We start from the raw sequence: 26,417 nt of genomic DNA on the forward strand, positions 1-26,417 counted from the left end.
CTCAGCCTCCAGAGTAGCTGGGACTACAGGCATGCACCACCATGCCCAGCTAATTTTTGTATTTTTAATAGAAACAGAGTTTCACCCTGTTAGCCAGGCTGATCTCAAACTCCTGATCTCAGGTGATCCATCTGCCACTGCCTCCCCAAGTCCTGGATTCACAGGTGTGAGCCACCGAGCCCCAATCCTTGTCTTTAAGATTCAGAGCAAGGTGGGATTAGAATTATTCTAGCAAATAAGTTGCAAAGAACAAAAACGAAGAGAGAGAAGCCAGCCAGCAGCCGCGCCGGGGCTCGGGCTCTGCGAGACAGCCTCCCTGAAGGCACGTTAGCGAGCACACAACCCCGGCTTTACAGAGCCCAAGCATTGGCTTCTGAAGATGGAAATAGAAAGGCAGATTGGGGATCTGGCACACTTTAGTTTTTGTAAGTTTTTAGAAACTGGGTTTAACTTTAATTTTAGTGCATTTATGTCAAACACATATGTTTACACAGATGCAGCCAATGAAAAACAAGAATTCTCTCTTTCGAAAAGGCATTAAAATTGTAATATAATGAGTAAGGAAAGTGCGACATGCTGGTTAGATTCCCACTGTGCGTCTTTACAAGACAGGAAGGTTGCCCACATGCGTCCTCCACCTCCTCCCTGGATGGCCAGAACCACCTTGTGAGCCAGGTGTGCTCGCGAATCCTACACTCACACCTGAGGACACCAGGCCCAAGCGGTCATTGGCCGGCTCTGGGCCACTAAGGCTGGCCAGAGAGCCCATGGGATTTAAACCCAAGGCCACATCTGGAGCCAATGCTCTTTCAACCCTTCCAGGAGGAGAGGGTCCCGGAAGGTTGCAAGTATGCATTATCCCTCTGCATTCAGTTTTTCAACAAGTATCTGTTGAGCTCCTACCACGTAGCTGTATCAGGAACCAGGAACCCAGAAAGAGTAAGCAGAGGGATTCCTGCTTCACAGAGCCAGCTAGCCCTCCCTGAGGAGCAGGGAGACGGACATGGAGCAAGGCACCTCCCAAGTGACCATCTGTTACAGGCCATGCCTGTTTGCAGAGGCCCAGCATTCAGATGGAAAATGATAGTGACCTGAAATTCTCACGGCACAACCCCCGTGGTGATGAGGACCTGGCCAGAATCCTCAGTGCCTGCTGATTGGGAGTGCTAGCTGGCCATTGGTCTACTCCCACTGGGCATCTCGTGAGCCAGCCTCTATTGTCATCCCCATTCCACAGGTGAGGGAGACGAAGTTGAGAGGGACTGGTGGCATTCCCAGGTCTCACAGGAGTGGCACAGCCTAGCTTCAAACCATGTCAGGTTTTGTAGTTTTTCAAAGCTTGTTTTCTCCTTCTGTGTATTGAAAAAGGATAGGGCTCGTGTCCTTGGTTGGTTTTGGTGACAGTGGTGTTGGGAGCTGGGAGCGTGACTATTGCAGTGGTGTGACGTGTGAATGCAGTATTCAGCCCAGGGCACACGGCCCAGAGTCAGAGGGCTGGGCACTGGCGCTCACCCTGTGTGGGGCGTGGAAGCCTGCACGCAACCTGAGCTCACTCCTGTCACTCCACGCACAGACAGACATTAGCTGAGGCAGGCGATGGATGATAGAGAACAGCACCATGTCCCCATGCTGCCACTTCACAGCCTGCTTACAGCAATCTGGAGTAAGGGCTGTGCTTCCCTTTCTAGAAAGGAAGAAGCTCAGACTTTCAAAGCTTGCATCCCTCACACAGTTCAGACCCAAGAATTAGAACTCTGGGACAGCAGGCCTCCAGTGCCTGTGCCTTGGCCACAGCAGCACAGAGCTCCTCTGCAAAATGAAGCAAGTAAGAACCAGAGGTCGCTGGGCATGGTGGCTCACACCTAGAATCCAGCACGTTGCAGGGCTGAGGTGGGAGGATCACTTGAGCCAGGGAGTTTGACACCAGCCTGGTGGCATGGCAAATCCCCGTCTCTTCAGAAACTAAGAAAAATTGGCTGGATGTGATGGTGCAGACCCATGGTTCCAGCTACTTAGGTGGCTGGGGTAAGATCGCTTGAGTCCAGGTGGCTGAGGCTGCAGTGAGCCACCATGATCACACTGCTACCCTCCAACCTGGGCACTAGAGTGAGACCCTGCCTCAAGAAAAAAAAGAACCAGAAGTCTGTCTTCCAGCTCAGCTCAATACTCAATGATTTTAGGGTGAAAAGAGCTACATATTCACTTCCTTATTTTAGAAAACGAAGTGCCGTTAAACTAGGTCAGGAAACAAAACGGTACTTGGTGTAGCGTGTTCCAGTTCTAAGGACTCTTCATGGAACATCCGAATTGTTTGGAAAGGGCAGAATTATCTGTAATCGTACCCTGGTCATTGTGCAGGCTGGCTCTGGGCACAGGGGCAGCCCAACGCAGCCCCTCTTTGGCTGCCCAGAAACTCCCAGTGGCAGCAGAAACGGGCCATACTCCTCGGCACCCTCACCAAGCCCACTTCCCAGGGCACCCTGAGCCACATGATGGGATTTGAGAGCTGGCCCACATGGGCAGGGAGGTGCGCCTGTCTCATGCAGGTTGCCTTCCAGTTCGCGGTCAGTTCTCATGTTAAGCAATGAGGAGCAACCCGCTGCAGTAATTCAAAATACTCATGGCCTGAGGCCCGGGTCACAGTGAGAAGACCAGACAGCCCTCGCTCTTTGCAGCTGCCACTCTGCTGATGTAAGGTGCAGCAACTCTTGGATAGTTCTGAGCAGCGTGTGTCACCCACAGGAGCATGTGATGGGCACAATGAGTCCTGGGCACCCAGTGCCTCTCCTTACCGCCCTCACAGCCCCTCCCAGTCACAACTGTCTCCGACACCAGCCTCTGATTCTCTCTCCTCTGACAAGACTTGCAAAGAGTTTTCTGTGTTTGCCCTACTCATAAGAGGAAAGAAATCTCTAGAGATGGGACATCCTGTGCCAGGAGAGGCAAAAGGTTCTGTCTGCTGCTTGAAAGGCAGTTTTATCACAAGAATGTCCCTGTCTTAAAGGGCAGCTTTCCACCAAGATCAGACCTATGTGGGGAATGGGTGAAGAGTCCCAAGACCCAGCTGTGACCCAGAACCGAGCCCAGCCCGGTGCCTGATTCCCCGGCCTAACTCAGCTACAGGCGCTTTCTTATATGGGGCTTTCTTGGCCTCTGTGCAGATGCAGCGGAACATGCTCAAGTCAGCAGGGACACGCTCTTTTTTTTGAGACAGAGTCTTGCTCCATTGCGAGGCACCAGGCTGGAGTGCAATGGCGTGATCTCGGCTCAGCGCAACCTCCGCCTCCTGGGTTCAGGCAATTCTCCTGCCTCAGCCTCCTGAGTAGCTGGGATTACAGGCACGCGCCACCATGCCCAGCTAATTTTTGTATTTTTAGTAGAGACGGGGTTTCACCATGTTGACCAGGATGGTCTCAATCTCTTGACCTTGTGATCCACCCGCCTCAGCCCCCCAAAGTGCTGAGGTGTGAGCCACCGCGCCCCGCCGTGCTCTTAAAAACAAAAGCAAGAGTTGTTTCTTCCTTCTGAGCACAAGGGCATGTGTCAAATTCCAAGGGCAGTTCTCTTAGTGTCTCAGAGGTATCTCTAGGAGACTGGCTGTCTTCCCACTGTTAGACACATTTAGACCACCTCACAGCCACAGCCATTCTTTGAGACTGGCTTTAGGGCAGCTCCAGAGGCAGCTCTGGCACAGAGGACGGAATCCTAGCCCAGGGTCGTAGAGAGCCGCTGCTTTCCTGGCTGCGAGGGCCCATCACAAAGCCCTTCCCTGCCGGGTCCTGCATGCACTCCCACTGCTCTCCACTGGGCCTCTGCAAAGACCCGCTGGCAGAAACGGCTCCTCCGGGGTGCTGGAGCTTTTGTGGCGTGGACAGTGGCTTTCTGCATTTGCGTGTAGGCTCCCAGCCCACAAGGTAGACTGAGGAAAAAGCAACATGCCTTCTACAGCTCTGGTGGCACCAAGAAGTGCCAGGCCCTGTAGTAGAAATAGCAAAGGGTCTCCCTGAGCAAACTCTTAAGACCAGCAAGAGTGCAATGAGCAAAACTGTACCTAGCGAAGGGTCCTGCAAAAGGCAGCTTGTATCTCCCACGCGATAGCGATCTGCATGTGCAGAATGGCTCCAGGGATAGCGCATGAGCAACGTCTCATCACCTCACTGGAATTAGAAGTCAGAAACACAATGCCTGAACTTTCAAATGACTAAGTTAATGGTAAGTTCCTTGAAGACAGGAATTGTGTCTTATTGACCTTCTTAATCCCACAGCCACACGATAGGAACACATTAAGAATTCAATGAATGAATGAATGAATGAATGACGACCGATAACAGAGGGGATGAGGAAAAGGAAAAGACAATATAGGCTAAAGCATTCGGTCAGTAAATAAAAAGTTCACTTCCGGTTGTACTATTATTGTGAAATGAGACAAACACATCTACACAAAGCCCTTTCTACCCACTCTTAGAGGCAAGGCATGACTCTGAGGCGTACAGGGCTTTGCAACAGACCCTTGAAGTCATCCTGCTGTGGTCCTTCCTGTAGGAAGGGACCCCCAGCATGCAGCACCTCAGTTCCCCTCTAGGCTTCTGTTTCTGGAGTTTTGTTTTCTGGGGGGTTTGAGACAAGGTCTTGCTCTGCCACCCAGGCTGGGGTGCAGTGGTGCAGTCATGGCTTCCTGCAGCCTCGACCTTCCAGGCTCAAGCGATTCTCCCACCTCAGCCTCTTAAGTAGCTGGGACTATCGGTGCACGCCATCATGCCTGGCTAGTTTTTCTTTTTCTCTTTTGTATAGACAGGGTCTTGCTATGTTGCCCAGGCTAGATTCAAACTCCTAGGCTCAAGTGATCCTCCTGCCTCAGCCTCCCAAAGGCTTCTATTTCTATTCAAATAAAGAGTTTGAGTCAGTTGAATTTGACACTTCATGTGAGATTCCAGAGGTTTAAAAACTACTGGAACATAAGGAAAAAGATTTTTTTTTTCAAACCATACTCAGGAGGTCGGTCACAATCACATCCTTTTTATAAAAGAAAGAGAAATGGTGGGAGGTGGAAGGTAAAACGCCAGTCCTCAGAGCAGCTTGTTAAAAGTTCTCATAACAAATAGATGTCCTTGTGGTTTATATCCCAGCACACCAGCTACCTGCCTGCAGCACTTGAGAAAATACATAGTCTTTTACTTGTTTAAAAAGAGAGGTTTTTCATAAGAACCAGCATAGCGGCCAGAAGACTATCTGTTTTGAAGAGGATGTCTTGCTGATTCCAAGTCTGTGACAACATGTAGAATAGATCAGTTAGAAAACATCCCGGGAACCTTCACCCAAAGCAGCTGTTCTACACACAGCTGGGGTCTGCTGCCTGCCCTGTTCTGAATGTGTCCAAAAGTCTTCTCCAGAACATCCAAGTTTTATCCCAGTGTCAAGCTTCCAAAACTTGATCACTCAGCTACAAGGAGATTCCTTTGAAGCTTGCAGAGTTTGGGGAAGAAGCGTGGGGAGGGAGGAGGATGCGGTGGAGGAGCCAGAGGATGTACCCTGCGGGAGCCCGAGGCCAGGCTGCCCACAAGCTACAGTCATCACGATGACTCCAATAGCACCGCAGCCTTGTGCTGCACGTCCTTTTATCCCATCTAGAAACTGGTGCTTTTCTATTGTATTTTCCAAAGAAGCCAGAAGTATTGTACATTTACCATAACAAGCCCAAGGAAAATAGCATTAAAAACCAAATAAAATTAGAAAATAAAACAAAATTTTTAAAAGTAAAATAAGGCAGTTGGTTGCCAAACTTTGGCAATTGAGAAGAAAGTTGCCTTTTACCTTATCTGTGCTACATATTTTTCTCTCTGACTTCACGGCCAGCAAAACCGTCACCTTCACCGGGAAACTGTTCTGAACACTGTGATGAAACCCCTCAGATTTTCCAAGCCAGTGCTGTTTTAAAAAGAGATGTCTGAAAATTCCATTGTACTTGAGATTTCTCCAAATTAGCCATGCTTTGTGTATTTTTTTTTTTTTTGCCAGAATTCCACTACTAAAAATCACTGAAACTTGGCCTGCCTTACAAGAGCTCCTGAAGGAAGCACTAAATATGGAAAGGAAAAACCAGTAGCAGCCACTGCAAAAACATACCAAATTGTAAAGGCCATTGACACTATGAAGAAACTGCATCAAATAACGGACAAAATAACCAGCTAGCATCATAATGACAGGATCATTCACACATGAAAATATTAACCTTAAATGTAAATGGGCTAAATGCCCCAGTTAAAAGACACAGACTGGCAAATTGGATAAAGGATCAAGACCCATTGGTATGCTGTATTCAGGAGACCCCTCTCACAGGCAAAGACACACATAGGCTCAAAATAAAGAGATGGAGGAATATTTATCAAGCAAATGGAAAGCAAAAAAAAAAGCAGAGGTTGCAATTCTAGTCTCTGATAAAACAGATTTTGAACCAACAACAATCGAAAAAGACAAAGAAGAGCATTACATAATGATAAAAGGATCAAGGCAACAAGAAGAGCAAACGATCCTAAATATATATGCACCCAATACAGGAGCACCCAGATTCATAAAGCAAGTTCTTAGAGGCCTACAAAGAGACTTAGACTCCCACACAACAATGTGGGAGGCTTTAACACCCCACTGTCGATATAGACAGTTCAACGAGACAGAAAATTCATAAGGATATTCCAGACTTGAACTCAGCTCTGGACCAAGCAGACCTAACAGACATCTACAGAACTCTCCACCCCAAATCACCAGAATATACATTCTTCTCAGCACCACATGCTGAAACTGACCACATAATTGGAAGTAAAACACTCCTCAGCAAAAATGCAAAAGAACAGAAATCATAAGTCTCTCAGATCATGGTACAATCAAATTAGAACTCAGATTAAGAAACACATTCAAAACCACACTACTACATGGAAACTGAACAACGTGCTCCTGAAACTGGGTAAATAACAAAATTAAGGCAGAAAGAAATTTGTTCTTTGAAACCAATGAGAACAAAGACACAATGTACCAGAATCCCCGGGAAACAGTTAAAGCAGTGTTTAGAGGAAAATGTATAGCACTAAATGCCCACAGGAGAAAACAGGAAAGATCTATAATCAACACCCTCCAACATCACAATTAAAAGAACTAAAGAAGCAAGAGCAAACAAATTCAAAAGCTAGCAGAAGACAGAAAATAACTAAGATCAGAGCAGAACTGAACAAGATAGAGACACGAAAACCCTTCCAAAAAAAATCAGTGAATCCAGAAGCTGGGTTTTGAAAAGATTAGCAAAGTAGATAGAATGCTAGCCAGACTAATAAAGATGAAAAGAGAGAAGAATCAAATAGACACAGTAAAAAATGATAAAGGGGCTATCACTACTGCTCCCACAGAAATACAAACTACTATCAGATAATACTATAAACACCTCTACACAAATAAACTGGAAAATCTAGAAGAAATAGATAAATTCCTGGACATATACACCCTCCCAAGACTAAACCAGGAAGAAGCCAAATCCCTGAATAGACCAAGTTCTGAAATTGAGGCAGTAATTAATAGTCTAACAACCAAAAAAGCCCAGGACCAGACGGATTCACAGCCAAATTCTGCCAGAGGTACAGAAAGGAGCTGGTATCATTCCTTCTAAAACTATTCCAAACACTGAAAAAGGAGGGACTCCTCCCTAACTCATTTTATGAGGCCAGCATTATCTTGATGCCAAAACCTGGCAGAGACACACCAAAAACGAAAATTTCAGGCCAATATCGCTGATGAACATCAATGTGAAAATCCTCAATAAAATACTGGCAAACCAAATCCAGCAGCACATCAAAAAGTTTATCCACCACGATCAACTCAGCTTCATCCCTGTGATACAAGGCTGGTTTGACATATGCAAATCAATAAACATGATCCATCACTTAAACAGAACCAATGACAAAAACCACATGACTATCTCAATAGATGCAGAAAAGGCCTTCAATATTCAACACCCCTTCATGCTAAAAACTCTCAATAAACAAGGTGTTTATGGAATGGATCTCAAAATAATAAGAGCTAATTATGACAAACCCAGAGCCAATATCATACTGAATGGGCAAAAGCTGAAAGTATTCTCTTTGAAAAGCAGCACAAGACAAGGATGCCCTCTTTCACCCCTTATATTCAATATAGTATTGGAAGTTCTGGCCAGGGCCATCAGGCAAGAGAAATAAATAAAGTTATTCAAATAGAAACAGAGGAAGTCAGATTGTCTCTGTTTGCAGATGGCATGATTATATATTTAGAAAACCCCATCATCTCACCCCCAAATCTCCTTAAGCTGATAAGCAACTTCAGCAAAGTTTCAGGATAAAAAAATCAATGTGCAAAAATCACAAACATTCCTACACATCAATAATAGAGAGCCAAATCATGAGTGAACCCCTATTCACAATTTTTACAAAGAGAATAAAATATCTAGGAATACAACTTACAAGGGATGTGAAGTACCTCTTCAAGGAGAACTACAAACCACAGCTCAAGGAAATAAGAGAGGACACAAACAAATCGAAAAACATTCCATGCTCATGGATAGGAAGAATCGATATTGTGAAAATGGCCATACTGCCCAAAGTAATTTATAAATTCAGTGCTATCTCCATCAAGCTACCATTGACTTTCTTCACAGAATTAGAAAAAAACTACTTTAAATTTTATAGGGAACCAAAAAAAGAGCCTGAATAGCCAACACAATTCTAAGCAAAAAGAACAAAGCTGGAGGCATCATGCTACCTGACTTCAAACTATACTGTAAGGCTACAGTAACCAAAATGGCATGGTACTGGTACTAAAACAGATATGTAGACCAATGGAACAGAATATAGGCCTCAGAAATAATTCCACACATCTACAACCATCAACCTGACAAAAAAAAAGCAATGGGGAAAAGATTCCCTATTAATAAATGGTGTTGGGAAAACTGGCTAGTCATATTCAGAAAACTGAAACTGGACCTCTTCCTTACACTTTATATAAAAATTAACTCAAGATGTATGACATACTTAAATGTAAGACCTGAAACCATAAAAACCCTAGAAGAAAACCTAGGCAATACCATTCAGGACAGGCATGAGCAAACACTTCATGATTAAAACACCAAAAGTAATGGCAATAAAACCAAAATTGACGAATGTGATCCAGTTAAACTAAAGAGCTTCTGCACAGAAAAAGAAATGATCATCAGAGTGAACAGGCAACCTCCAGAATGGGAGAACATTTCTGCGATCTATCCATCTGACAAAGAGCTAATATCCAGAATCTACAAAAATCTTAAATAAATTTACAAGAAAAAACAACCCCCTCAAAAAGTGGGTGAAGGATATGAGCAGACACTTCTCAAAGAGGACATTTATGCAGCCAACAAACATATGAAAAAAAGCTCATCATCACTGGTCATTAGAGAAATGCAAATCAAAACAACATTGAGATACCATCTCATGCCAGTTAGAATGGCAATCATTAAAAAATCAGGAAACAACAGATGCTGGAAGAGGATGTGGAGAAATAGGAATGCTTTTCAGTGTTGGTGGGAGTGTAAATTAGTTCAACCATTGTGGAAGACAGTGTGGCGATGCCTCAAGGATCTAGAACCAGAAATACCATTTGACCCAGCAATCCCATTCCTGCATATATACCCAAAGGACTATAAATCATTCTACTATAAAGACACAGGTACACCTATGTTTATTGCAACACATTCACAATAGTATAAACTTGGAATCAACCGAAATGCCCATCAATGATAGACTGGATAAAGAAAATGTGGCACATATATGCCATAGCATACTATGCAGCCATGAAAAAGGATGAGTTCATGTACTTTGCAAGGGCATGGATAAAGCTAGAAAACATCATTCTCAGCAAACTAACACAAGAACAGAAAACCAAGCACCACATGTTCTCACTCATAATTGGGAGGTGAACAATGAGAACACGTGGACACAGGGAGCGGAACATCACATACTGGGGCCTGTCAGGGTGTGGGGGGCTAGAAGGGGATAGCATTTGGAAAAATACCTAATGTAGATGATGGGTGGATGGTGACATAGGATGTACACCTACATAGCAAACCTGCATGTTCTGCACATGTATCCCAGAACGTAAAGTCTAATAGAAAAGAAAACTGAGAAAGTAGAGATAAACAAAAGGAAAAAACTATAAAATACCAAAAAAATCACTCACGACTCTAAAAGAGCAGGAAACTAATTTACATGAAATGAATGTAATTTATTTCAACTTTGCTCTATGCAATTGATAAGAATCACATTCTTCAATCTACAGACTTACCCCCCACACACCTTCGTTACCATGGGTTGGAGAACAACAATTCCACTTCTTACCATTTGTTGTCAAACTTACAGGAAAATTCAGAGGAATTGCTGCAAGATTGTACATTTTCCAAGAGATTTCGGCAAAGGTTTTTTAAAGTTTTGCACTTTTGTAGATTTGGCAACCACAAACACCGAAACAGAACGAAACACTGTCCAAAACCAATGACTTTTTTTTTGTTCAAATTTTTTCTCTCGCCTTAAAGAATTATTATGCAAACCTTGACTTATTGTATGTACAAATAAAATAAGCATACACGGTATTTTGATAACGATATTCTCAACACGTTGTGTGTCTCCTGGCCCCGCTGGTTCTGGTTTCGTCCGGGCTGCCTGCGTGATCTCAAAGCCAATCGGGGAAGAACAGTGAGGGTTTTTGTCCGGAATGCACTGATATCAGCAAATGAAGGTTTTCAGAAGCTTGTTGGAGATCACACCCTATTGCCGTCGATGGGTTTTTCTGGTTGTTGTTATTTCTTTTTCCCTTTATTTGGTGGTAGGAAGTGCAAGATAAGGGTGTGGTGAAAAAATTAATATGATGCTTGAAGATTAGAATCTGACCTTTGTTCTGGTCAGCCCCTGACCCTGTGCAATTCATGTCATCCATACCACCTATGGAAGTCCATTTAATGAGACAAGCACATTCTGCACTGGAGACGGTAAAGCTGGATTTTCATCTCCTAAGGAGACAGCTGATTCCATTCTTCAGTTTCAGAGAGAAGTGAAGCAGAAGGTGAAATGTAGCTTATCATGCCTCCCTCCCCTCCCGACATGTGCTTTCCTCACTACCACTATGTAAACTCGCCTTTCTCCACAGTTCTGTCTCCCCATCTCTTACAGCCAGCCCTCTGCATCTTAATCCTACAAGCAGGGTTCAACCTGCCACACTCGGGAGCCCTGTGGGGGTCTGCAGAGCATCCCTTTCCTCGCTTCCTATCGTAACCTCACACTACACGTTAATTGGGAATATGGGAAATACCAAAAATAAGACGTCATCACGCTCACCCCTTTGATGGTATTTCAGGAAACCTCACTTGCCGCCTATTGGTTAGCCAATAGAGAGGAACATATATCTTGAAAGAAAGGTGGAAATTTAAGGGGGGCGCAAAAGAAGCTAATATTACTCCGCAAAAGCGTTGCTACCTCAGCCACACGCATTTCTTTCTTCTGTGCCAAAACATTCAAACCAAGGTTTGTAGAAGAACTTTAAACCCTACACTTTATGTCTGCACATGGGAGCTGATTTTTTTAATTGTTGAGGAGGGAAAACACCTTATCTGTACTCTGCCCCAGTCAGCACATTTGCCCTCGCATCTGGAAAACCAAATTCATGACCTACTTTTACATTACCTAACTCATTGGAGATGTTGCTCAATCCCCCAATCGCTTTGCGTCTCAGTTTCTTATTCAATAAAATATGTGGCTTGGACCATTTGTTGCTGTGATTCACTCTAGTTCTGAAAGGCCATTCTCACCAACTTGAAATCAACTTCACCACGGGCCAAAGCATGGCAAATCTGTGGAAAATGGCAAGTTCTGAGCAGAGAACCACACCCCTGAGCTGTGCCCAGGAGGAGGGCTGAGAATGAACACCCACTGAGATTTAAATGAATGAGAAATAAACCTCTGTCGTTTTTAAATCTTTATACATCTGGGGGCTTATTTCTTACAAAAGCTACTGTCAACTAGTGTATTTCTGGGCTTCCACTTCCTCATTCAGGAGAATGAGATTAATAATTAGCATCTGGGATGTTTCTGTGAGACTGCAATCAAATGGCTTTGCACACAGGCCCGGTGTGTCAGCAAGAGTGGGCTTGACCAGTGAGCGGTTGTCCCCAGGTGGACGGCGGTGAGGTCGAGGCCCCCAGAGCCTCCCAGTAAATGCTATGCTTCTGAAGAGCAGCCTGCAAGCCTGCTTCTCCCAGAGGGAGCTGTGCAGAAAGTTGCTACCCCACACCATGCCATGGTCTGGGCACAGGGCATTGACGTGGATGGTTCACTCCTCCACGGGCTTGGGACACAGAATTCCTTCTGCACCCCGCTGTCCCACTTGCCTTCCTTGCTTCTCTATGTCCCATTGGCTTCTCCTTGCCCTGATGACTCCTGCTGTTCTCACGGTAGACCATGGGGTGCTTGGAAACTGATGGCCCCTGCACATCCATGAAGATTGTGTGCCTCAAGATTCCAGCCTCCGTCTGTCGGCCACAGAGGTGCTTCCTGGTGGGATGGGTGGGCCCTTGCTATTACTGGGGGTACGGGGCAGCCTGAATGCCTGGCACCGTTCCTTCAAAAGCAGCCTACTCTCACAAAAGCATACCTAAACCCACCAAAAAAGTCACAGAACGCCCACACGGGGTCATTGGTGAGGACCTGTGCATACCACTGCCCGCAGCCAGAGACAGGAGGCCAGGCAGGCCCTCAGGGAGGCAAAACAATCAGGAGGTGAGGAGACTGGCATCGCAGCCGTGGCTCGGGTGGTGTGCCTGAGACAGGGACACAGAGACCCCGTCTAAAAGCAATGCAAATAAATGTCCTGTTGGGGAAGACACTGTAAGCTCCGTAATTGGTGTGAGTGTAAGGGGTGAGCGGGTCTCCGAATTCAGCTCACCCTCAGCCACCAGCTCCGTAAACCAGGAATCAGAAAACCCAGCACTGGGTCACTTGAGCCCGGGAGTTCAAGGCTGCAGTGAGCCCTGTTCACCCCACTGCACTGAAGCCTGAGCCACAGAGTGAGGCACACTGTCTCAAAAAATAAAAAGAAAGAGAGAAAGAGAGAACGGAAAGAGGAGAGAGAGAGAGAGAGGAGAGAAAGAGAGAAAAAGAAAGAAAACCACTTCATTGGTGCTGAGGATAATGTGGCAGCCTTAACACACACACGGACCTGCTTTGCTTTGCTTACATATTAAAATGGACAGCCTCCACGAGTTCCTTGACCTCACGCCACGTCGTCCATATTCCTACCATCTTCCCATCACTCTTCTGAGAGATTTACTGAAAGCTGTAACTGAATTGTTCCCATCCTAAGTGGAAAGGAACCTACAAGCTCTCAGCTCTCAGCGTCATTTTGGAACGTTTCATCACCTCCATCACCAGGCGGGCGGCTCTTTTTGGCGCCTGCTCCTTTTGGAAGCCTGAGCGTTTCGGGGCGACTTGGCAACCCTGGCTGCGCAGGCCACCGAGTCAAAGCTCGGCGGGACGGGGCGGCGGATCGGGGCTGCCCGAGGGGGCTCCCGGCTCCCGCCCTCCGCGCGGCCCCCGCCAGCATCGCCCCCGCGCCTCCAGCTGCGCTCCGCGGGCTGCCCGGCCACGATGCGACTCCCCGGCCGGCCCCCAGCTCAGCCTCCCCGCCTGGCCAGGCGTCCTCCCGGCGCGAACGGGGGAGGTGCGTCCCACTGCGGGGGGGGTCTGGGGAGTCCCCGCGCGAGCCCTGCCCCGGCGCCCCGCCCCGCCCACCGGCCCGTCCTTTCCCGGCGCCTGGAAGCCGTCCTCTCCCGGGAAAGCCCTCTGTGTCACCATCCGTCAGTGCTTGTGAACTCGTTTTTGAAGACCCCGTGGAGGCTGCTCCCAGGAGCGTCTGCTCACAGGGACGCGCGGCTCCGGGAGCCACAGCTCCGCGCCTGGGGTGGCCCCGAGGGCGCCTCCGCGCGGGCGTTTCGGTGCCCACACCGGAGCCCGCCCGCTGTCAGCCTTTCCCCTCGCAGGCCCCGAAGCTGGGGACACCTCCCGCAGAAATAAGGCACAGGGCTGGGGGAGGGGAGGGATTAGAACTGCAATTCAGCCTCATATTTGAGGCTTGGCAACTGTGCCTACGGGATTTCACAAAACCCCCGAATCTTTTTCATTTCAGAGCAATTAAGCCGACCCCAGCGTCCTGGCTCCAGTAAGCCGCTCAGCTCTCCGTTTTATTGCCTGTTTCCTTCTCCCTTGCCAGCGCGAGCTCCCATCCCCGCGCCCAGCGTAAAAAGCTCACACGGCGTCGGTGCCACGGAGGGGCCCCACGAGCAAGTGCAGGGCTGGGGAGCCGGCCGGGCACATGTGGGCCCCGGGGCCGCGCACAGGCCCGGCGTTCGCTCTAATCAGAAACATGCCGCCGTAATTTAATAGTTCCCACCAAGCACAGACACCAAGTCTAGCGATTCTTCCTCCGCATTCTTAACCCTCGGAGGAGGGGGGAGGCCAAAAGAGAGGGGAAATTAATCCCTTACAGTTGCTACCCTGGGATTTTTCACTTGCAGTTTTTTTGCTCTGATGTGAGAGCTTTGGAAGCTTTCAGGGAGCTGGAATTTATATTAAAATGCCCTTCCCTGGTCCTGGCAGGGGGCGTGGGTGGGGGCGAGCCGTGGAGTCCCTCACCCCCTGGGGAGGGCCAGTCACGCTAAGAGGCCAGACCGAGCACCTACGGGGCCACCAACGCAGCAGTGCACCGACTAAAAGTGTTTGAATCCGGACTCGGCACAGCAGGGAAGCAGCTGACCAGTGGGTCTGAGGCCGCATCTCCATCTGGAGAGCGAGCGCCTCCCTCTCCCGCCACGGTCTCCGCCCGGGCGCCTCTGGGCTGTGGCTGTCATTGTGTTTCCCAGGACCACGGCCCGTGGGGGTGGGAGTCCCCTCAGCCTGTCACATTCTCACCTGCAGGTGGAGTGCCATAACTAAGAAAGCCACACGATTGGAGGCATGAGCTTTGGAAGAAATTTGTCTTTCATGTAGATGTTTTGATTCGTTTTGATTTAAATTAAGTTTTCCTTAAATTTAGGAGTAGGAACCCACCATGTCAACTTTTCTGTATCTGTTAAGACCGGCCAGTGACAGCTCTCACCCCTCTGTGGCTTGTCATCCATCTGAGGCCACTGGGGTTCAGGCTTCCTCTGCTGGGTGAGCCACAGGCCCACATGCACACACGTGTACACACACTGCATGCACACATATAGCACTCATGCATATACACGGCACATGAATACACAGAGCACACACATAGGCATGGCACACATATACACAGCACACGTGTATACACACAGCACACACATACACAGATGGCACACATATACACAGCACACACACACACAGCACACACATACACATACACACGGCACCCATGCACAGCACACATATACACAGCACACATAAACAGCACACATGTACACACACAGCACACATACACATGGCACACATACACAGCACACACATACGGCACATGTATACACAGCACACACGCACACACATACACATGGCACACATATACACAGCACATGCGTACACACACAGCACACACACATGGCACACATACACAGCACACGTGTACACACAGCACACACACACAGCACACATACACACAGCACACACACACAGCACACATACACAGCACATACATACACACAGCACATGCGTACACACACAGCACACATACACACGGCACACATGCACAGCACAGGTGCATACGCAGCACACACATACACAGATGGCACACATGTGTACACATCACATACACATGGCACACATACACAGTACACACGTACACACACAGCACACATATACACATGGCACACATATACACAGCACACACGTGCACACAGAACACACACACGGCACACATACACAGCACACACGTGCACACAACACACATACACGGCACACGTGTACACACATACACACGGCACACATGTACACAGCACACTCATACACACAGCACACACATACACACGGCACACATATACACAGCACAGGTTTATACACAGCACACACATACACACAGCACACATGCATACACAACACACACATAGAAGGCACAGGCATACACACCACATGGGTACACACACACACATACACACACAGGGCTCATCTCTCAGTGAACGTTCATCACGTGCCTCGGGCGCACACAGGATCACGCTGCACAAGACAGAGTCCCCAAACTTGGCTTCACCTTCAAAGCGCTGAAGGAATTCTGAAGAGACTCCCCTGATCTACCAAATCCAGTGTGGACTTGAGACGTTTTCTGTAAAGGCTGCCAGACTGCTCCGAGGGGTAGCTGGGACCAGAGGGCGGAGAGGATTCGTGTTTGCATTGCCTGTCGGGAAGCTCACCGTCCACAGGGTGCCGGTGGAGAGAAGCTGGCTTCTGGCACCCAGTTATGCAGCTTTGCTCTGCGACTCTGAGTGGTGGGACCTACGGAAAACGGCAGAGCTCTCAGGGTTCCCCTTCTCTTATCTGCAAAAAGAGGACGGTATTGGCATCTAGACTGTAGAGTTTTTGTGCACGTGGAATGAGTGAATATTTGAGAAGCATTTGGAACGGTAAGTGATCTAGGCTGTGAGTGTTGAATAGAAAGGAGTTACCATTGCCCTTGAGATGCGAGTTGATGGTGTAGACGGGTGGGGGTGGAGGAAGCCCGCAGCGCTGGGAGAGAGGGTCCTGAGGTGGGCTTGTGGTAGCAGGGCTGGGAAGAAATGCCATGGCAAGGGCTTGCAGGTGGAATTGATGGGGAGCTGCACAAGCTCATGGAAAGCATACAGACGAGCTCGTGTCTGAATCATCTACGGGCCCAGCCAATCAGACGAGCTCGGTTCTGAATCATCTACGGGCCCAGCTGATCAGATTCACGTCCTTCCCAACAGGCCTGAGTCTGGGAACAGGTAAGCAAATGGGGTGTGAGTGCTTGAGGTGAGATGGAGGCTTTCTCAGACCACACAGGGCCCACTCCCCCAGCAGGCTCTGAGATCCTAAATCTACATATGGCCTAACTCAAGGGCCACATGAAGGAACACGGGCAAGATGACTCTGCAGGCCCCTAGGACTAGACAGGTGACCACTGCTCCCTCCACCCACGGAGAATGGGGCCCAGAAGAAGCTAGCCAGGGGGCCGCAGTCAGGATCTGGACCACGAATGGAATTCTCAGCTCCAGACCAAGGCCCTGGCATGTAGACCAGCCTCCACCCTATTCATGATGGAGAAAAGCTCCTGATCAGATATGAAATATTTGATGTGATACATAAACGGATGTGATATTTGTTAATTTCTGTACTTAATAATAGGCACAATTTTACAAGAAGCACATGCTATTCAATACAGGGGGAGAAGCTGAGTCTGATGGCACCAGGAACTTCAGCTTGTTAGAGAGACCAGTGTTGCTCTTTGCGCTCAGGAACAGCACTTTGTAGTGAAAAGTGTCTCCAATGACAGCGTTTAGTGTCCTGTCCCAACTAAGAACAGCCTCCCAGTGAAATCCAGGAAACCAGAACAATCATGACAAGAGAATGTGCAACGCCGGACGAATCTGGATCCTACATTCTTTTCGTCTCTACTTTCTTTGGCATTGAATGTTGTGTGAGAAAATCTCTGACTCCCAGTGAGCCATCTGTCTTTTGTTTCTTCTGGGGTGTGTCACCACTCGCAGCAATCAGCCTAATCCTGAAGTCAGTAATTCTGTTACTCCAATAGGGCCCTGTTAGAGGAAAGCGAACCGGGGCCTCTGGGTCTGCTTCTCCTGGTTCCTTAGAAACTTACAATTCGACCCTCATCACTCCCACACTGGCAGATCCAAGGGCAGGTTGGCCGGGGGGGGGGGGGAGGGCCTGGCCAGGGTGCCGGCTTCCCTTAGGCCCCACAGGGATGTTGATGGCCCAGGCTGGCGTCCTGGTGTCCTGGGCTTGCAGAGCCGCCACCAGGGAAGCCACCCAGACCCACACCCATGTAGCAGGGTTGGGGGCTGGAAGGATTGTTCTATGTGGGTGGCTTAAAGTCATTCAGCCTTTAGCCTTACTCCTCTAACTCCACCCCCAGCATCCAAGAACTGCCCGGAAATGCCGTGCCTGACCAAGCTAGCCTCACTTTAAAAATGCATGTCATCTTTTTCTGTGAAGAATCCCTTTTCACAGTGATCTCAGGCTGGAGGTGACCCCCATCACAGGACCCAAAGAACCGACAGTTCCCCCAACAACTCCCATCTGCCTAGAACAGATCCAGAAAGGCAGGCACCTGAGGCAGAGCCAGGACATTCACCCTCCGGCCTCCAGGTCGTGTCCTTCTCCCTCCCTCCCTCACAGAGGCATGGCCCCTGCCCTCTCCTGTCTCCCAGCACCTTCTGCTTCCTAATTCCTCTCTAAATCAAAGCAACATATTTATCCTGGAACCCCACCCCTTTCCAGCCAGTGCAGTCATTCTCCAGGCATTTGCATCTTCAGATTTTTATCTCCAATCATTAAATGGAAGCTTCGTGTCTCGTTAAAGGAATGTCTGGTTTGAGGGGAAGATTTTTGGATAAATCCTTCTTACACCTAAAATCACTTCAAGATTTCTGCGTGCCTGGATCTGAGAGCCGACGGTGCTGGGGCGGCACTCCCCTCACCCCAGTCCCTAAGATGGAGAGGGTGTCACTAGGTCCACAGTCCCAGACGCCTCTTCTGCCTGCACCATCGACCTTGGGATGAGGCCCTGAAGGCTGCCTAGATGGTCGGGGGGAAGAATGTGGGGAATCATGGGGTACAGGCGCAGGTGGGGAGGGGTCCAGAGCAGGTTCGCTGGGGCCGGGAAGACCCAGCTGACAGAGCAGAGACGAAGGGCTGGGCCTTCTCCCCATACTGCATGTCCACGTGTGAGCCACACATTGTACCCACAAAGCTAGGTTGACACAGAGCTGAGTGCTAGAGACCTAATGAGAGAAGGGGAGACATTTGGAAGATGACTGAAGCCGCACTGATTATAGTGATCCTGGTTAACTGCGGATCGCTCAGGCCTGATTACCATGCGGCACAATAATGACTGCGTGCGTCCTGAAATGTGTGTCAGGTTAGCTCCATGTTTTTGATCACCTGCCAATGTATGACCACTCAGTCTTTATAATTAGCTTCTTCTGAGGTACTATCTACTCAAGCAGCCTGATTTGGGGCATTTGTCCTAAAATAAACGAAATGAATACAATAAAATGAAATAAAACAGGGAAAATAACCACACTGGGCCTGCTCCAAAAGCTCATATGACCAGATCGCCTCCATGCCTGCCTCCCGGAAGGAAGTCACACCTGAGATCTGGCTACCGCGCCCTTCTGCTCACTCCCTTATCTGCGGTGCCCAGATGGCACCGTGCACCATAGGTGCTTCGTACATGCATAGTGAGGGAATGGTGAGAGAATGACTGCAAGCAAAGGCAGAATCAGCGTGAGGGACGTTTTGACAGCTGCACTCTGACACCCCTGACACCCGGCGAGGCTAGAGAATAACACAGCACACGTGAGCGCCTTCCACTGGGGGACCTGAGTTGGCGTCCTGGCTCCATCACTAGTTCTTACGACTGTCCACGTCATTCACCTGGGGGAGCCTCTGCTTTCTCTCAGGAAAATGGAGATATTAATCACCTCTCAGAATTCATGAGAGGATTATGCGCTTTTAGAAAATAACTCCAGGCTGGGTGTGGCGGTTCACACCTGTTAATCCCAGCACTTTGGGAGGCCAAGGCAGGAGGATCACTTGAGGCCAGGAGTTTGAGATAAGCCTGGGCAACATAGCGAGACTTTGCCTCTCCCAAGAAAGTTGTTTAAATTAGACAACTGTAGTGGTACACACTTGTGTCCCAGACACTTGGGAGGGTGGCTTGAGCCCAGGGGTTTGTGGCTGCGTGAGCAGTGAGCACCCCACTGCAATCCAGCCTGGACACAGAGCAAGGCCCCGTCTCAAAAATTACGAATAAAAATAAAATAACGCCATAAATGCTAATGCTAAAAAAACTGCATGCTTTCCTTTTAGGCCATTTACATCCACTTGAATGGGAATTTCTTATTGCACAGTGCTAGGGTTTGAACACGTGTCCCCTCAGAAATTCATGTTGAAACTTATCCCCCACGACGGTAGTATTAGGAGGTAGGGGCTTTGGGGAAGCGATGCAGTCGTGAGGGCTGCACTGTCATGAATGGGACTGGTACCCTTATAAAAGAGGCTTCGGAGAGAGGTGGCCTCCTGCTCTTCCATGCCCTCCACGCTGCGAGGACACAGTGGCAAGGTGCCATCCGGGGAGCAGAGCGTGGCTCTCAGCAGACCCCACAGCACGCACTTCACTGTGGACTTCGCAGCCTCTAGCACTAGGCTGTGAAATACATTTCCGTTCCTTCTATGCTACCCAGTCTTGGGCACTTTGTAATAGCCGCACAAAGGGACTAAGACATGGGGTCTGCGGTGAGCATCTTAGACCTCTCCTTCTAAGGACCCACACTAGTAATGGATGGAACTGACAATCAGGACTTGCATTTCAAAGACAATTACTCGTATTTTCAGAATTTTGCCTTTCAACTCACCAAACTCCAATGAAGAGAAGAAAGGAGGCTGAGGTGGGTGGATCATGAGGTCAAGAGATCGAGACCATCCTGGTCAACATGGAGAAACCCCGTCTCTACTAAAAATACAAAAAATTAGCTGGGCATGGTGGTGTGTGCCTGTAATCCCAGCTACTCAGGAGGCTGAGGCAGGAGAATTGCCTGAACCCAGGAGGCGGAGGTTGTGGTGAGCCAAGATCGCGCCATTGCACTCCAGCCTAGGTAACAAAAGTGAAACTCCATCTCAGAAAAAAAAAGAAGAATAGGGGCATTCATGGTTTCAGGCTGCTTCCTGCTTTCATTGGAGCAAAGTGAGTGACACCCTGAAGGCAGCCCCCACCGTGCCCATCCTTCTGACGCAGCCCCACATCTGGGCACAGCAGGGTGCCCTGGGAGAATGGGCTCTGGCCCCAGCCAGCCCAGCCCTCACTCTGTGATGGGAGGCTGAGCCCAAGACTTCATCTCTCTGGGCCCGGTTTCCTTTTCTGCAACTTTTATAAAATACAGTTTACCTCCAAGATGAGTGCTGGGACTCAATTGTGTGCCCAAAAATTCATATATTGAAGCCCTAACCCCCCTACAGCTGTATCTGGAGACAGGGCTTTTAGGAGGTAAGGAAGGTTACATGATGTCATCAGAGCGGGGTGCCGATAGGGAGAGACCAGTGGCCTCATACCAAGAGAGACCCAGCTCGCTTGCTGTCTGCCATAGGAGGACCCAGCAAGAAGGTGGCCATGAGCCAGGAAGGGGCCCCTGCCAGACAGCACATCTGCCGGCATCTGGATCTTGGTCGGACTTCTGAGTCTCCAGAACACCGAGAAATAAATGTCTGTTGTGTAAGTCACGTAGCTCATGGGATTTTGTTATGGCAGCCTGAGCTCACTATGCAGGGTGAGACGGTGAAGAGTAAATGAGCACTTCAGGCAAAGCTCCACCTCAAAGGAGGCGCTCATAAAAGTCAGCTCTCTTTCCCAAGCACAGTACTCGGAGTGGGAGTCAGCTTGCCCTTGATAAATTAGGATAATGCCTCAGAATCATTGTTTCTGAATAAGAAATCTCCACACACGGTCTTCTGAAAGAAACCATAGAAGGTGCTGAAAATACTGATGTTTGCACACCTCTCAGAGCGCAATCCTTCTTTTTCCGTTAGATCTCATTCCACCTTTCTGCTCTTTGATACTTTACTGTACTAAATGCTAGAGAAAGAAGCTGCGACTCTCCTGAGTCAAGAATCTGTTTCAATTAAACGAAAGCTGCATCCTTTGAAACGGGTCCCCTGGAGGACGCACAGCTACCATCCTCCTCGTGAGCATGTGCTCCATCCAGTAGCCCTCTGGTGAAGTTATTGCTGAAACAGCTTTTCGCGCCTCCAGGGGCTGGCTGGAAGCAACAGGATGAGCCAACCAGAGAGCTCTCTTGTCTGTCCTCTGCCAGCTCAGGTGCCCCAGCCCCTCTGTGCCCCTCTTCCCCTTCCCTCTGCCCCGTGGTCTTCCGTAAGGATTGGGATGAACTAACATCATTAGGAATTAAATCACTGATCCTCTCCAAGGAGTGTAGCATGTCTCTGTGGGAAGATTCCCTCTGGGCAATACACCCTTAAGAACAACAAAGGACCCTCCATTTACACATGTCAATAATCAGTCCCCCAGGGAGGTAGCTGTATCTCAGGGTGAGATGGAGCATCACCAGCAGCCACCTGCATGAGGACTCCCAGGCCTCCCTGCCGTGCCCACCACCCTCTCCCCATCTAAACCATAGAGAGCCCCTCAGCATTCTGAAGAGGGGGTAACAAAGGGGTTTAGTAGACAGCTTTTAAATCCCTGTCCCGCAGATGGGGCTCTGCCCCGTTTCTGAAAATAAAGAATGACATGGAAGAGCTGGCTGCATCCTGGGAGAGCAGCAGCATGGGGGTAAGAGGCAACCTCCTCTTTTCTGGGACCAAGCTCTGCTTTGGTCCCATGAGGCAAGCAGTGCCTCAGCAAGGCAAAGGAAGACACCTTCACTTTACTGAATCGTTTGCGCCGAGCTTCAGATCAGCCTTGTGGGCCAAGTCCCAGTTGCTTTGAGAATCCTGATGCAAGAGCTGTGTCACTAGCCTGCCCAGTCCCAGACGCTCTGCCACTGCAAGATGAACCACCAAGAGCAGAGGTTCTGTTTTAATCATACAGTTACCTTGGAGGCAGAGACCCCTTTGTCCTGGCCCTTGGTCCTGGATCCTTTCTCCGCCATGGAGGCCTCAGTGGCGTGAGACACCAGACAGGTCCGTTTGATTTGGGCAGGAAGGCACAGGAAGTGTCCAGTACCCTACCTGGCCCACCCTCTGGGGTATCAGACACAGTGGCAGTACCTTAGAGGGGTGCCGGTGACAGGACACAAGGAAGAGGCAGGGAGCTCAGGAATGGGGAAGTATTTGGAGAGAGCCAGTCATAGCAAACATGTTCCACCAGAGAATGCCCCAGCCGGCCGTGCGGTGCACAGTGTCTATTCACGGGCAAGGAAGCAAACAGCTGACTACACAGCTTTAACTTGCAAAGAAGTGGATTTCTTTATCACTGATGTATTAACAAATGCCACCACAAAGATATTTAAAACAAGAGTTGCCGTGTTTTCAGAAACCCAAGCCAGGCTAATGCCTCTGGAAATAACAGAAAGAAACATCATTTAATGAATGGTATTAACTACTACACAGGGTGCAGGGATTGTCATTCCGAAAGCAAATATTTGCTTATCAAGAAAAGAGTGGGATTGGTTGAACCAGTTTTTCGGGCCAGTGAAGAAAAGTAAAAATCTGATTTTTTCCCCTTTTCTGGTTCATTAAAATGAAATCGTGCAGAAAACGACGTTTCCGTTTGTATGCCTGTTTTAAAAGGTGGGGGAGCTCTAGGTGAACAGTTATCCAAATATCATGCCCACTGCAGCCATTCAGTGCGTGTGGCATAGAAGCTGAAGTTTCCTTACAGGGTCTCCTAAGGTCTTCGCGGGCCACGGCATGCTAAGGCCGCCCACGGCTGCTCGTGAGAGCGGATGGTGCACAACCTCTCACAACCCCTCATTCTGTGAGGTCGCGTCGGCAGCTTGAGATCAGCCATGGTGTGAGTATTTCTACCACAGAAGCCTGTAAACCCTAGAAACCAGGGCTTCTGTCCCCCAGAGACCTCACAGTTAAACATTCATCAGCATAGCACTGGAAAAATTGTTGCAGAGCAGAAATAGGCAGACGAAGGCTTCTGCCTGTTGGAGCATGGCCCGAGCTAGGAATGGATTTGGTGTTTTCAGTGGTTGGTAGAGACACCCTCGACCACCATCATCAAACACTGAATGTTTTTGGAAATTTGCTTTTGCTGCAGATTTGATCATGTTTCTTGACAAATTCAACCTAAAATGACAAGACAAAGCAGCACTTACATATAACACAATGTGATAAACTCGTTTTGTCAACAAGTAATATTGTTCACAAGTAAAGGTCAATATATTTTATACACTTCTCGTGTTGTTAAAATTTAACATAAGAAATTAGCTCTCCATTCCCACACAAATACGCAGTGGATATAGATATTTTTTAGCTCAAACTATAGCTGTCACGGCAATTCTTGCTGTGACATTGCAAGTGTGAAAGATTGATCTATATTTCTATATTTCAAAATCCATTTAAGCTTTTGGGATCTGAAAGAAGATGGTACATAGCACTTTTCCCTACTGATCTCCTAAATGCAGCTAAAGAATCCTGGAAATTATAACACAGACAGTGATTTTTTTAAAAAAAGAAGAAGAAGAAGAACTCTCAACTCTGAAAAGGAGGAGCTGAACTAACTAGGGATTTTAAGACTCAAGAAAAAAGCAGGAGGTTCCCTAGGTTTTCTAAGGGGTCAGACAGGACAGGCCTGCAACTCAGAACCCCTAACAGGAGTAGATTAAAAAGCTTTAATAGCCTGCCCTCGCGAGTTAAAAAACCTGGGAAAGGGGAAGCCCAAGAGAATCCTGATGGGAAGCCCCTAATTCTGCTCTGGAACCAGGGAACCAGGAGGCCACTTCACTTGCAAAACCAGCATCAATAGCACCCTGCATTGCCCTGCCCTCTGCTCGGGTACTTAAGGAGGCCAAGGCCCAGCAGCTCCTGAGCTTCTGTCCCCGAGTAACAGAAGATGAGTCAGCAATACAAGGCAACCCAGAGAGGCACCTTTCATCTCTCCAGGGCAGCACCAACAGAGATGGAAGGGGGCCCCCGGAAGTGCCATAAGAATGAGTCATACCAGAAGAACGTTGAAAGCATTTTGAAAACTAAACCCATGTGAAATGAGAGCCAATAGCAGACCACAATGTACATACCAAACTTAAACAGGGGGCTGCCTGCTAAAACAGAAGATTTCAATCAGATGAGAGCCTACTAACATAATAAACAAAATGTGCAGAATGCCATCAAAACCACATATCATACCAAAAACCAGTAGAACACAACTTCAATGAGAAAAGACAATTAACTAATGAAATACAGAGACGAATTAGAAGTTGGAATTATTAGACAAGGATTTTAAACCAGCCATCATGAAAATGTTTTAACAATTAATTATAAATCATCTCAAAACAAATACAAAAACTTCAGCCAAAAAAAAATAAGTTATAAAAAAGAACCAAATAAAAATTACAAATTGAAAAATATAATGACCAAAGTGTTTTTAAAGTACTCAATGAATTTAATGGTAGACTAGTGATGACAGATGATACACTCAGTGAACTTGAAGATAAACCAATAGAATTTATTCAGTTTGAACAACAGAGAGAAAACATTTAAAACCAAAGATCTACCATTCATACTATGGAAGTCCCCAAGGATAGGACTAAGGAGAATGAGACCAAAAACCTCCCAAATTTAATAAAATGCATAAGTCTAAAGATTTTAAAATCTCAGAAAAACCTAAATATGATAAACCAAATCTACATAAAAACACATCATAATCAATTTCTAAAAATTAAGGAGTTAAAAACAATCAAAGAGAAATGACACACAACTTATAAAAGAACAGCAATTCATATAACAGCAGATTTCTCATCTGAAACTATGGAGACCAGGAAGAATTAATACAATAATCTTCACATGCTCAAAGAGAAGAGCTGTCAACTGTGAATTCTATATGTGGACAAACTATCCTTGATGAATGAAGAGGAAATTTTCACACAGAGAAAAACTAAGAAAATTTGTTACTGGCTAAATGAAACGCCCCAAACAGAAAGAAACTGATAGCAAAAGAGGGCTGAAATTTTTAGAAAAGAAAAAGAACAATGGAAAGGGAAAAAATAGAAGTAAAGATAATAGACTATCATTTAATGAGCTACTTTAATAATACTTCATGGTTGAAGTAAAACTTATAACACCATCTGATGTGGTGTTCTTTGTATGTACAGAGAATACTTAAGACAATTTATTTTTTTAAAACTAGGGAGTGTAAAAGAACCTACGTGGAAGTAATATCTATACATTATTCAAAGTGATCAAATGTCAACACCAGTAAGCTGTGGAAAGTTATGTATGTATGTGGTAATATAGAATAACAAGAAAAAAAGCTATACAAAGAAATATACTCAAATATATTATGAAGAAATAAAAATGGAATTCTACCAGAAGTTCAAATACCACACAGAAAAGCAAGAAATAAAAGAAAATGAGAAAAGAAAGAGAACAAATGTAAAAGTAATAACAGAAAGTCAGACCTAAGCCCTACCATATCAATGATTACATTAAATGTAAATGCCC

Source organism: Callithrix jacchus, chromosome 16, assembly GCF_049354715.1.
Source record: "Callithrix jacchus isolate 240 chromosome 16, calJac240_pri, whole genome shotgun sequence".
Classification (NCBI taxonomy): Eukaryota; Metazoa; Chordata; class Mammalia; order Primates; family Cebidae; genus Callithrix; species Callithrix jacchus.